The sequence below is a fragment of the Lycium barbarum genome, chromosome 1, assembly GCF_019175385.1.
Source record: "Lycium barbarum isolate Lr01 chromosome 1, ASM1917538v2, whole genome shotgun sequence".
Taxonomy (NCBI): Eukaryota; Viridiplantae; Streptophyta; class Magnoliopsida; order Solanales; family Solanaceae; genus Lycium; species Lycium barbarum.
Window position 1 is genome coordinate 96,955,201 of NC_083337.1, and position 15,134 is coordinate 96,970,334.

Sequence of the window (15,134 nt, forward strand, 5' to 3'; positions counted from 1 at the left end):
CGGCATTTTTCTGAAACCATAACGCATTTTTAGGAAGAACATAATCCTAGACATGGCTCTATCGCACGATCTCATGAGAAGAAAGATGGTCATTTTCCTAAATGCCCTGTAGCCTCTTGTTTATTAGCGTGGCGCGCAACACACCATAAACAAGACTCTACCAGACACGGCTCGTAGACACTTCCTAGGACGAACTGCTCTGATACCACTTCTGTCACGACCCAGCTAGGGGCCGCGACAGGTACCCGGAGCAATTACCGAGCACCGCTTACTCTACTGCTTGTCTAGCTCATTTAATACTCTTTTATCAATTTTACATACCAATTGTAGGAAAATCATATTTAATCAAAACATAAATACTTTATATACATTTGCTTCTCGGCCATCAAAATAATATACATACATATGAAAATATCTTGTGAGACCATCTAACCCACACTGCGTATCTACGAGCCTCTACCAACATAATGAATACATAGACGGAACAAGACTCCGTCATGCCCAAAATATGCATGTATGAATTTACATCAAAATGGAGTGCTATCTATCAGCTGACAGCTACTGAGGACCTGGGCCAAGCTCTCCTCCCTGTCTACCTGTGGGCATGAACACCGCGTCCGAAGAAAGGACGTCAGTACGAATATTGTACCGAGTATGAGAGGCATACATGATGAAAGGAGTCATCAACAATATGGGGATAACATCAACATGAGACATCTGGATCTGACTGATAATCATAAATGAGGTAATGCATGCTATCTAACTCATAATCATCATCATAACATGTATGCATCATATGCAAGCTGCCCGTCCATGTCGGAACGGTGTGATAATCAATAATATTATCCCGCGTCCGGGGTACCATCTCATGCCGCCCACTGGTGGTGTCTGCCCAGGCCCGTAGGTCGTGGTGTATCCGTATCGCCGCCCGCCAAAGCGGTGTCTGCCCGGCCAACTAGGCCCGATGTGAATGCAATCATGACATGCTTAACGTAAATACTCATAGTAATATGCTTATCATAAAATACTTATCTTATCAAAATGCGTATATAAGACTCATGATAAACTTTACTCTATCGGGGTGACGTAAGGTCGTGATCCCCCGGTTACATTATGGAATCATTATGGACATTCTGCCTCACCTTGAAAGGACTAGTACATACGGTAAGTGTAGGCAAGGAATAGCATCACCATCATTCTAGTGTCATCATATCGTATAACTTATCTCATATAGACATTCATAGGTATACTCTTTTGACTTCTTAGAATGTAAGAACTCATGGAAAGAATAGGGATTCAAGCTAAAATATTCATGCCATTAGAATGAAGGACTAGTGTTATATCCCGTGTTTTCACACGTTGGAAAAAATTGGAAATAATCTTGACTTGTAAGAAATAAGGTCCTAATTGATTTTTTTATTTGACAAAGGAGTTGTGCATGGAAGAATATTGTTGTGAAAGTGTGGGATAAGGCTAAGGGAAAATTTGGAATTTTGGAAATTAGTTTCGGGAATTACAAAACGTGGGCTATAAATCGTTGGGCTAAAAAAAATATATGAAATTGAGGCCCAAACCAAGGAGCATGGCCGGCCAACATGGCCTTGGCCCAAGTCCATTTACTTGGTCATGTGCTTGACCATGTGACCAATTATTATAAGAAGACCAAGTCTTCATATTTTATACATTAGAAAGTTCAAGAAATTAGAAGACAAGAAAACAAAGAAAAAAAAGAGCAAAAAAAGAAGAGGGTTCGGGTTTGGCCATGGAAAATTGACTCTCAAAAATCTTGTTCAAAAAAATTGTATCTTGTGTTTTTCCTACTAAATTGAGTATCCTCTTCAACTTGGTGTAGTTGTTTTGGAGGAAGGAGCAATTGGTTCCTCAATTTGATCACTTATTCAAGTGAAGAAGACTAGGGAAAAAGGTAAGAATTCATCTCTTTTTATTGTGTTATGAAGTTTTGTTTGTGTTGTAGTATATGGGAATGAGTTGATTGTATGGAAAAATGGAAGATTTCAAGTGGGTATGGAATAGAGTGTATGGCCGTGTGTATGCATGCATTGTAGGCCAATGATGAATTGAAATTATGTTGTATTCTATTTGTGAATATGATGGAATTCATATTGAGAATGAAAGTTGAATAAATTTGGTTGAAATGATAAAAAGTGCATTTGGCCGTGTGGTATATTGGAGTTGGAATGGAAATGGATTAAGTTGTTTAGTGTGTTAGTGTATTATTGTGATTCTTGCAAGGTAAATGAAAGTAAAATGATGTAAGTTTGCATTGAAATGGAATGTAGAAGTTTATGTCTCTATAGTACGATTTTACGACATTGTGAAAATGAAGTTGTTAGGTTGCAAGTCATGATGATTATTGATGAATTTGGAAGATGAAAACATGTTATGAATATGTATGCCAAAGATTAGAAGCTTTGGATGAAATATGACTTTGGCGGAAAGTTTGTATATTATGTATATCGTGTGTATAATTTAAGGAAATGATATGGAATGCTTCTAAACTATGATGTGGTGATCTATAGTGATAATGAATGTGAAATCATTGAGATTAGTTTGAAAGTTAAGGTTAAAGTGAAGGTTATGACATTGTATTGAAAAGATGGCTAAATAAGTTATATTGCGTTTATAGTGGTTGTTGATGTTTGTTGTTGGGTTGTTGTTGATGATTCTGAGCCGAGTTGAATTCTCGGGGGTGCTATATATATAGGGGAAGTGCTGCCGAAAGTTCGGTAGACAAATATGAGTTAAGTTGAATTCGTAGAACCTATAACTTACAATTGGTAAACATGACCATTTGCAGATTTTTGACGGAACGGGAAGTGAATTGGGAAAGGCGTAAGGAGCTTGAAAGGTATGTAAAGCTATCCCGATTCTTCTTTTGGCATGTCCTAGAAGTACTAGGACCGGATTCACGCCTCGGAGAATCTTCTGTTCATCGGAATCCGCATCTGAAATTGTTACATTTTCGTTCAATAGAATTGAACCCTTTTGTATGCTTTCTTGAAAGTTATGCAAAGCTTCCCCAAACATTATGAAAAGTTATAGAATGTCCGTAGAACCTTCGTAGGTGACCCCATAAGCCTAAAATGTGTAATTTGAGCCCACCGCCTTGCTTGTCCCGAGGTGGGCCCACTAATCCCGGTTTTACCCTTATTGTACTTAAGGCCTGTTTTTGAGCGGTTTTTGAAAGGAATGTTCTGACTACTCTCTTAACTACTAAACAAAAATTGTTTTAAATAATTCATTAAGTCTTATAAATTATTTGGGCACTCGGAATGACTTCAGAAAGGTTATGCTTCTGTGATTCATTATGACATCCGAAACTCACTTATTATGATCCCGCCTGACTTCATTGAATTGGTTTGTCATTAATATGCCTCATCGAGTCTCTGAAAATATTTATGATATTTTAACTACATTTAGTTTCTCACTACTCTATTCGTGGATGCCCCAATGTTTCCCACACTGAGCCCGGGCCAGGATATGTTGTCAAGCGTGACCCTCTGCATTGTTCACCGTGCCTCGATGTGAGGGGGGAGGTATACGCGTACATGGGTTTGTGGAGTATGCTGTGCCATGTACGCTTGTTCTGATATGATTTGCTATGGCCATCTGATATGACATATTATGTTACGGGGTTATGCCCCTATTCTGATTCTTCTGTGATGTGGCAACAGCGTCGGGAGGGTGGCCACGTTCTGTCTGCCGAGTCCCTTGGTAGGGGCCGGATTTGATATGACATATGTTTCTGTACACACTCTGCATGTTTTGAAAATATGTATTTGATACTTTGGATTTTCTGTTCACTTTCTGTACGTTCTGTACCGGTTATGATTTTGTTTTTGTAAGTCAGGCTTTACATATTCAGTACATATTTCGTACTGACCCCCTTTCTTCGGGGGATGCATTTTCATGCCGCGCAGGTACCGACGACAGGTTTGCTGATCCGTCCGTCTAGGATATCTTTTCTGCCATTTGGAGCCCTCTTTTATTCAGAGCCCATCTTTTGGTACAGTCTATCACTATTGTATATATGTACACTATTCAGGGGTATGACGGGGCCCTGTCCCGTCTTATGTCTCTGCTATGCTTTGTAGAGGTCTGTAGATATATCTGTGTAGGTTCTGTACATGTTTTGGGTTATTATGATCTGTGATGGCCTTATCGGCTTCCACGTGCTATATTTGTTTCCCTGCACTATTTAGTATCGCTTACTAACTTTTATATTGATATTTTCTGCTAAAATACTGGTTTGGGGTCTGGGTACGTTTGGGTGTCTAGCACGGACACTAGTCACGGCCTACGGGGTTGGGTCGTGACAACTAGCCTCACATACCTTGGTCACTTAGCTAAGATATCACTCACTTGTTCTCCGTCGATATCACGTCGTTACCTTCATAAGAGAATCCGTATCAACATTAGTAAACTAACTATAAGAACGCGTCGCAAATTCTAGGAGAAGTTGGACATCGTCTCCTTTGTTCATACTACTTTTCTCACATTCTATATCAATTCCCAATATTCATAATATTATTCGCAATATCATAATCGACAATCGTCATTTACGTACATTTGGCAAAATCCACCATTTTCCTCCAATTTTCCCTTATTTCTACTTCTATCTCATCCTTGCGTTTTCATGCATTTAATGCTTGTTTCATGATATAAACATCATTTATAACGTTTTAGTACTCACAACACTTCAATATTCATAATTCAATTCCACTATCATCCATTTATGTCACTATTCACTCAATAATGACCCATTTCTATGTTCTTCTACATTTCAAGTGTCTAAGCTTTCCAATACTTCAAACAACATGGAATAATCATGAAACTTACCTTGTATGATGGTTGAACAATCCTTAAGTAGAAATACTTCAATTAGCCAAAACCCTAGTTCCACCTTCTTGGGAATTTCTTGACTTAGAAGATTCTTTGATTTGTTCTTACACTTAATTCCATGAATTTGGTGTTGTTGATCTTGATATTCCTTTTGATTCTCTTGAATTCTTGTGGAGGAATTATTTGGAGAGTTCTAGAAGTCTCTTGAGTTGTCTTGATGAAAAATGAAATGAAATGAGCTTAAGTCTTTTAATAATTCAAAATCTGATCTTTAATGAATTCTTGTCGGGATGAACAGTGGTCGTAAACCACCATATACGGACCGTATTGTGGTTTACGGTCCGTCCTCCATGGTCGTTTTTAATCATCCCAAAAACAAAAAGTTTTGGCTGAGGAACATGGCAGTTTACGACCTGGTTTACGGTCCGTAAACCAGTTTACTGGCCGTAAACTGGGTCGTATTTAACCATATTCAACACTTGGCAGAACTTGAGATTTTTGACAAGCTGAAGGACGATTGCACTATACGGTCCGTAAATCACTTTACGGGTCGTATAGTGCCATATACGACCACTGGACAGAAAATTTTCTGCGACTTTCTTATTTCCAAAAATTCTTAATTAGCCATTCCCGACTTAACAAAACACCATACACTCAAACTTTTCATCATTCCACTCATCATACAAGTACGGAGAAATTTTCGAGGTGTAACAGTTGCGGCCGTGAGGGCTTATATATATTTTTTTGTATGGCCTTGGAGATTATATGTGTCCAGGATGGTTCCGGGTACCCGTCATGTCCCCCTAGTCGGGTCGTGACAGTAATGGCCTGTGCCTGCACAAGCCCAATGATATAGAAGCTGCAACATTAATTTTTGATTAACTTTGTTTTGATATGTAAAATTGAAGATAGTAGAAATTCCTGCTAGGAAATGACTCAAATCTAATAATGACAAAATTCTATTCGCTGCTGGATAATATTTACATACAAAAACGAAATATTGATTTTTTTTCTTCAATAAACTGCAAAAGAATAACATAATAATACCGATCACACTGAAAATCTCACATGTTACACTCTTTAAGATGCTAATTAGTGTGCTTATACACACAAACTTGCTCATGAAACTTGCCATAAAGGTGAAAGAACCTACAAACAGGCATCCCTAGGCTTATCTTATTGATGTAGAAACCAATAGCATCACCCTTCGTACACAGTGAGAGCAACCAATGCCTGCAAATAGTCTGCCTAAAACTTCTACATTGCCAATAAATGAACCATCACCTCCTTGATTAGGGATAGAGGCGTTATTTGGGGTGGGGTTGTTGTTGTGGTTTAGGGGTTTGATTACTGGTACAGATGCAGTTGCATGGGTTGGTACTGTGTCTAGAGCCCCATAAAAGTAAAAGCTTAATCCTCCTTCTGCACCATCATCTATTGTTACAAAAACAGAAATCAAGAATGATTAGTTCTTGTAGCTTCTTCTATGTGTCAATTGTGATTTTGATTCTATTTGAAATTGGGGATTATGGCATTTTTGGAGCCACCAGGGTTATTTAATTTTTAACCCCAGATATCAGTTAGATCTTAAATGTTGCGTGGTTAGCAGGTGACACATTTTTATATCCATGAATGTACTATATACATAGAGAAAGAAGATGATCCATTCACAATACTGTGACTAGTCTTCCTTGCAGTCTTCAACAAAAAATAAAGACTCCTGTAGAGGCCCATCAAGATATCTAGTTTTTTTTTCCTTTCTGTTTATTTGCAAATCACTCGATCACAAAAGTGCAGATTTAAACTGAACATATAAGGTACAGGCCACATAACATATCCGAGAACAAGATAGATAGGGGAAAGAAATTAACACTTCAAAATCAATCAAAATACACGAACTAATTATAAATCAAAAGCCAAACTTCAAACCAACATGGTCCTTTTTTTGGATAACGCCCTGGATCACAAATACCCTTATCTTCACCTTGTTAGAGATCATAAAAAAGATTGATGCTTATTGAATTGGTAAAGCTACCACTTCAGTATATATATAGGCTAAGTTGGGCGGACTCTTAGGTTTTCATGCCAAACCCATCTGGACATGAGACTGGAACGGGTGCAGTTGTGGGATACATCTCAGGTTCGATCATCTATCTTCGGATGTTTTTACCAGAGTCATGGATAAATTTGGGGAGAAAATTGAGATTTTGATTTTGTTAAATGAAAGATAAAACAGATTTAAGAAATGGGAAATTCATACCTTCAATATTATAGTCCTTTTGAATCAGTATATATGTAAGTTTTTCACAAAATTCTACAATATACATGTAATATAAGTTCTTCACAGAATATCTCTCAGTTAGAATATCTTTATAGCTCTATTTTTATAATTTTTAATTTTCAAAACCGAATCCCCACACCCGTATTCATACCTGGATCTGCACCTCTGAATCTTAAAATTTAAATTTTGCCGAATCCGACATATTGATAAGTACTTGTATTGGATACCCGCACTCGAGTCCAAGCAACTTAGTATATAGGCCTTGCCTTCATGATACATCCGCCATTTCTGGATTGCGAAAATATGTATTGATGATAAAGATATAAATGTTCAACTGCCAACAAATTAAAATGACGAGGTAAGAAAGAATGAAAGGAAAAATTGTATAAATGACCATTTGTTAAGAATCTTCCAAATATTACTGCTGACTTAAATAGTCATGTAGTGGAAAAGAAAACAACACTATTCAATGCATGAACCATTAATTTCTCTTAGTAATTCAAGAACCTACTAATTTCTCAAAATGCATATTGGGTTTTCGGGAATAAGCCTGGCTGTGAAGGGAGCATGCTTTGGTCGTGTGCAATGCGGGCCTTCCTGTGCGTTCCCTTTATATCAATGTGTTGAACAAGTTTTTCAATATTTAATGGTGATTCGCAATATTCTTAGGCACCAATTAAATTAGCGTTTTTCACTAATTTAATAGCCAATAAATTCCTTCGTAATTCTATCAAACTAGATGGTGATTGCCGGTGCCTGCACAAGCCCGATGATATAGAAGCTGCAACTTTAATTTTTGATTAACTTTGTTTTGATATGTAAAATTGCAGATAGTAGAAATTCCTGCTAGGAAATGACTCAAATCTAATACTGACAAAATTCTTTTCGCTACTGGATATTATTTACATACAAAAACGAAGTATCAGTTTTTTTTCTTCAATAAATTGCAAAGAATAAAATAATAATATAGATCACAGTGAAAATCTCATATGTTACACTCTTTAATATCCTCATTAGTGTGATTATACACACAATCTTGCTCATGACACTCACCATAAAGGCGAAAGAACCTACAAACAGGCATCCCTAAATTTATCATATTGATGTAGAAACCTACAGCATCACCCTTCATACACAGTGAGCGTGTTATGTCCCGTATTTTCGTATAACGAGAAATCAAGAAATAAATAAGACTTGTGTGTGTTGAGGAAATAATTTTGGTCCAAGTTGCTATGCTCATGTTGATTATGAAATCATGGATGTCAAGACCTCGGGGAAGGCCGAGGGTAAATTCGGAATTTTAGAAATTAGTTTCGGGAATTACAAAGCGGGACATATTATGAATTGGGCCAAGAGAATTTGAACAAAGTTGAGGCCCAAATTTTGTGAAGTGGCCGGCCAAGGGAGGCCCAAGCCCACTTTTAAAGAGTCATGTGCTAAGCACATGACTCCTATTATGGATATATATCATGATCACTTGGTAATTATCAAGACTTTAATCAAAAAAAAATCCAAGAACAAAGAGAAAGGGGTTTCGGCCGAAAAAGAAAGAGAAAGAAAAAAAAATTTCGTGGCTTGTTTCTAATCCAATCACCTAGCCTCTTTTGGAAAAATTGATGGGTTCGAGGTGCTCTTCGTGGTGGTACAACTAGTTTGACGAGAGGACGACGTTTGCGGCGAATCGGGATCTTAAGATTAAGGTAAGGTTTTGATGTTTTAATGATATGAAATGGATGTATATGTGTTAGTAATGGAATTAGCATGAAGATTTTGGAATGGTGTTGTGTTTGTGCATGGTGTGTGTGTGTGTAAAGGGTGTGTTTGGCCGAAAGTGAGGGAGGTGAAAGGCCTAAGAATTTGAGCTTGTTTAGTTTGAATAATGTGTTGTTGTGGTCATTATGTTGTAAATGATTGATTAAGGAATTGAGTTGGTATTAGAAAATAATTTTTGACGTTATCGGAAAGTGTATACCCTTGGTATATTTGTGTATATCATAGTATATTTATGATACTAAAGACTTTGAACATGATTTATGGTTGATGATAATGAGTTCGGAATGAAACGACGCAAGTTAGAACGTTCGTCGTAACTTTTGGTGTGTTGAATGAAAAATGGAAAGTAATGGATTTTGGGAAAACTTGGTAAATGGGTTGGAACTTGTTTGTTATGTAATGGAATAATCTTGAATGAATGAATACAATAGTGTGGATATGAGTTGAAATTGTGAAGTTTTGAAATAGGATTACCAACTTATGAAATAAAGTGCAATTGTGAAGTTAGTGTGTTTGATTGTGATTCGTATTGTGTAATGATGTTTGGGCTGTTGATGTTGTTATATTTTGAGCCGAGCTACGCCTCGGGGGTGTTAGATTTATAGGGGAAGTGCTGCCGAAATTTCGGTAGCCAAATATAGCCCAAAGACTAGAATGTTAATTCTCATAAATAGTAACTGGTAAAAGTGACCATTTGCAGTTTCTGGACGAAACGGGAATCGCGATTTGACGAGCGTAAGGCGCCAACCAGGTATGTAAAGCCTACCTCTCATTCTTTTGGCATGTCCTAGACCCACTAGGAAAATTTTGGAATCTCGGGAATAACCCTGCTCTTGGAAATCGAAGTTCAAGTTCGAGCACTATTCACTCAGCGCGATTGAACCCCTTTTTGTCACTTTTGGTTAAAAGAATGTTCGTACCTCCATAACTTGTGCTGTTGTGTCCGAAACCCTTCGAAACTTTCGTAGATGGCTCTATGGAGCCGAAAGTCTGTGATTTGTGTCCGCCGCCTCAATTTGACCCGAGGTGGGCCCGCGAGCCCCGAGGCTCCCCTTATTCGGTTTGTTTGATTCGCTTGTGTCTGTTATGATTCGCAATCTTCTGTTCATGACCCAAGGATGTGTTTGAAACTTCCTATGCCATTAATGCATGTTCTGTACTTTGGGATGATGTGAGAATTCCGGAAAAATGACTTATGAACAGTTTTCTTACGAATTTGACAGTTTGGAACTTCGTAACCTTTATATGCCTACTTCTATCAATTCGATTCCTACTCCGAGCCTTCTGGCGTCAGTATCTATCTATATGTAAACGATATGCTGAGTCCGACAAATTATTTTTAATATGCATATGGTTTTGGCACTACTCTGTTCGTGCTGTCTGCTATGACTTCGTTCGTCGGTACCCGGGCCGACTTTGTGATCGTGCGCGCTATAATATATTCGGGAGTTATGATGTGTTACGGTTTTCGAGGCCTCGCCGTAGGGCCGGTTACCGTTTATGGAGTTATGATGTGATATGGCATTTGATATGTTCTGATGATATGATGTGTGTGTGATATGATGTGTCTGGAGACTGTACGGAGATTTGAAAACTTCTGGAGTTATGATGTGTTGTGGCACCAGCGTCGGGGGGTGACCACGTTCCTAAACCCTATACATGATTTGATTTGCATTTGTACGTTCGCCTCCCGCACAGGTTTGCTTTGTTTGCGATGTTGGTGTGTTTGTTCTTTCTGACCCCAGCTATGTTTGTGAATTCTGTACCTTCTGCTTTACATACTCAGTACTTCTCCCGTACTGACCCCCGTTCCTTCGGGGGCTGTGTTTCATGCCCGCAGGTACAGAAGCTCGTTTGGGTGGTCCTCCAGTTTAGGCTACTCATCCTGCTGTGTTGGAAAGCTCCCCTTGATCCGGAGTCTACTTTTGGTACATATCTTTTGTTGTGTCTGTATTCTGTACATTTGTGGATGTGTGGGTACGGCGGGGCCCTGTCCCGTCATATGTTCATATGTTCTGTTTTGTCTAGAGGCCTGTAGTCAGATTTGTGGGTCGTGGGTCCGGTGTGTTTGCATGTGAGTCTGTTGTACGATCTTAAGTGGCTCGTACGCTACTATGGCCAAGTCGGCCTCTGAGTTTGTATGTATGTGTATGCATTTGGGGGCGATGTGCATTCCGCCACCCTTCTGATGTGTGTGTGTGAAATTTGGCGATGTATATTCCGCCTCCTTTCTGATTTGCGATTTGTTTGATTTGTACGGGCGACTGCTTAGGATAAGTGTTCGGTAGATGTCTGATTACGATGATGAGTTCGAATAACGTACGTTGAGTTCGGACGAGTCTGATTACGATGGTCTGGGTGTGAGTTCGTTTGGGGTGTCCCAGAAGGACACCAGTCGCGGCCCACGGGGCTGGGCGTGACAAAAGTGGTATCAGAGCGGTTTGTCCTCGGAATGTCTACAGGCCGTGTCTAGTAGAGACTTGTTTATCGATGTGTTGTGCACCACATCTATAAACAAGGAGCTACAGGACATCTAGGATGTTGTGTTGCCCTTTCTTTGGAATCTTAGATCGTGCGATAGAGCTATACTGTTAGGATGGTTCCTCCCAACGAATTGCTTTGTTCACAGCAAGGCTCCGAAAAGAGTGTTAGCGTCAGTATTTTGGGAAATTATTTCTGACCCTCTCCGTGCAGGTGATTGTAGGTTGGTGAAGGATGAAGAGGACGGCTTCCGACGATGAGGATGGGGGTGCCAAGAAGGCCCCCAGGCTGTCACCGGGGCCGAGTAGGCAGGGCCCCAGTTACTCGATCGAGACGGATCCTTCGGAGGATTCCCCGGAGGATAGTTACGATACGGATCCGTCGGAGGACCCCTCTACGACTCCTCCAGAGTCCCCGATTCCTGGGGCGGAGGATCCCGTGGAGGATGGCTACGACACAGATATCTCAGGGGATCTGGCGATGACCCCTCCGGAGCTTCTTACCTCCGCGGAGGAGGATAGTGATGAGGCAGGCCTATCGGAGCATTCTTCTGGGATGACTCAGGAGGAGATTTTCAAATATGCGCCAGCTCTTATCGTTAGGGAGAACCCTGATAGCCCATCCACCTCGGAGAGTGCTATGGATTCCTCCGGTTCTTGGCCTGGGTCGTCAGTGAGCCGGGATTTGACTGATCGTCCGTATCCCTCCGATTCAGATGCGGGTGATAATGGAGACCGGACAGGCAGGGAGCAGACAGATGTGGATGATAGTGGACATACCTCTCACGGCAGCTCCCCAGGTCAGACCCGATATTGATTATTTATAAGCGTATGAGTTTTTAGAATTTTCTATATGTGTATGATATTCGCAAAACGTTGTCCTATGAAGACAACGGAAATTTAAAGGAATTAGAGACCGGGTGACCCAAGGCAAGGGCGACTAAATATCCCCACCGTCCGAGTGATTTTGGAAATCCTGGATGAAGGTAAACAGGAAAACGCCTCCGATGCCGTTCGAGTTGGGCACGTGTGGTAAGTGTCGACGATGTTATAATTCCTATTTGAAGTCATCAGCCCTGTGTGGCTGCGTTACGACGTGATATGATGTGTATGTGTGTACATATGTGTTGGCCCTGTGATGCGTGGTCGGTATTTCTGGTGTACAGGTTTCGGATAGTAAGAAATACAGAGGAAACTCTGCCCAAATTTTTCCAGAAATATAGAAGTAAATATGTAGACTAAGTACAAAAGGCCCCGCGATACTTATCGGACTTTAGTTTTCTTCTGTCGGTGGCCAGAGAACACCTTACGGTGGCATTTCTATCGGATCACATCGACTATTTGGAGGCTTAAATTCGTGGGTTAGTTGTGATCATATGTATATGTGTATGAAAGTGAATGTTGGGAATTCAGAAAGGCGACAAAGTAATGGTACGGCTTAGCCGAGAGTGGGACCCGCTACAAAAAAATTTCCGAAAGATTTGCTAAGACCCCGTTTGGCCAAAAATTGCGTGACAAAGGTCGTGCAGGGCAATTGATGGAATTATATCAGCCCTAACGCATCAAAATGCGTGGAAGTTTCGGGGTTAAGCGTGCTCAAGCCAGAGCAATTCTGGGATGGGTGACCCCCTGGGAAGTAATGCAAAATTTTGCACAAGTGCAAGTATGATTTATGTAAATGAAAATTTGAGGTAACCAAAAGGTAATAGAATGTGTGTGGAGTAATTGGTGCCCTTTCGAGAGTCGCGCGGAACGAGGCGGACTAAATGGGCAAAAAGGATAGGGTACAACACGTCTTGGGAAATTGAACGAATTTGAATAACAGCCAGAGATGTTCGCCGGTAAGGTATGAGTAAACGTGTGTAGGTGTATATGTATGTGTATGTGTGTGTATGATTCTCATTTGGTGCCTAGGAGGGCTAAGAGCTGAGCCCGGCGACTAATGTTGTGATAAATGAAAGGTAAGCAGTGTGAATAAATAGAATCCTTGAAAGAATCGATACGTAAGACGCAAGGTAAATTGTGTGACGACTGATGAGTGAGTTTGCAAATAAAAAGGAAATTCTCATGAATTATTGGAGCCTTAATGTGAATGATGTGATCCTAAATTGACAATCTATCTGTGGTGCTTCTGCACTTCCGATCCCGATGAGGCTCTACCTAATACACCTCTGTACTTCTGCGCTCGACTAGGTTCCCATCCGATGAACCTTTTTGTGCGCTTTGATTCCGAATCCGTTTCTGTCTGGCGCACCTCTGTGGGTCTGACTCTGGATATAAATCTGTCTGATATGCTTCGATGCGTTTGATTTTGACCGCGTGTGTGTTTGATACCCTTCGGTTTGTCTGATCACGATTCGGTATGAAACCACTCTGTATGTTTGCTTCTGAATTCGGGTCTGTTCGATCTGATTCCGTACGACTGGCTTTGATTGTGAATCTGTTTGGTATATCTTCGGGTGTCTGATTCTGCCTACGAATTCGTTTGATACGCCTTTGTACGTCTGACTCCGATCTCAGATGTGTCTGATATGCGTCCGCACTTTTGATGTTGACTACGAATCCGTCCGGTTTTAGTTCTGAATCTGTTCGGCATGAAGTGTCTGATATGAAGTAAAGCGAGATTACGACGATGTGGTAAGGAAACTCAGGAGTGTGAAAAGAAGATGATATTGACGATGGTGTCTGGAAAGCGTCCGTCCCTTACAAGAATATAGTGCAGAGTTCGGTGATTACGTAGAGTATGAGAAAATGTATCACGAAGGTAGTTGAGTCAGCGATGTGAAAAATCTACCCTAGTATTGGTAAAGGAGACATATCGGAGAAATCGATAAAGGATAACTATCAAGAGAACACTCCCGGAGTAGTACGACACCCGTGGGTTCGATTCAACATTCGAGGACGAATGTTCTTAAGGGGGGGAGAATGTTATGTCCCGTATTTTCGTATAACGAGAAATCAAGAAATAAATAAGACTTGTGTGTGTTGAGGAAATAATTTTGGTCCAAGTTGCTATGCTCATGTTGATTATGAAATCATGGATGTCAAGACCTCGGGGAAGGCCGAGGGTAAATTCGGAATTTTAGAAATTAGTTTCGGGAATTACAAAGCGGGACATATTATGAATTGGGCCAAGAGAATTTGAACAAAGTTGAGGCCCAAATTTTGTGAAGTGGCCGGCCAAGGGAGGCCCAAGCCCACTTTTAAAGAGTCATGTGCTAAGCACATGACTCCTATTATGGATATATATCATGATCACTTGGTAATTATCAAGACTTTAATCAAAAAAAAATCCAAGAACAAAGAGAAAGGGGTTTCGGCCGAAAAAGAAAGAGAAAGAAAAAAAAATTTCGTGGCTTGTTTCTAATCCAATCACCTAGCCTCTTTTGGAAAAATTGATGGGTTCGAGGTGCTCTTCGTGGTGGTACAACTAGTTTGACGAGAGGACGACGTTTGCGGCGAATCGGGATCTTAAGATTAAGGTAAGGTTTTGATGTTTTAATGATATGAAATGGATGTATATGTGTTAGTAATGGAATTAGCATGAAGATTTTGGAATGGTGTTGTGTTTGTGCATGGTGTGTGTGTGTGTAAAGGGTGTGTTTGGCCGAAAGTGAGGGAGGTCAAAGGCCTAAGAATTTGAGCTTGTTTAGTTTGAATAATGTGTTGTTGTGGTCATTATGTTGTAAATGATTGATTAAGGAATTGAGTTGGTATTAGAAAATAATTTTTGACGT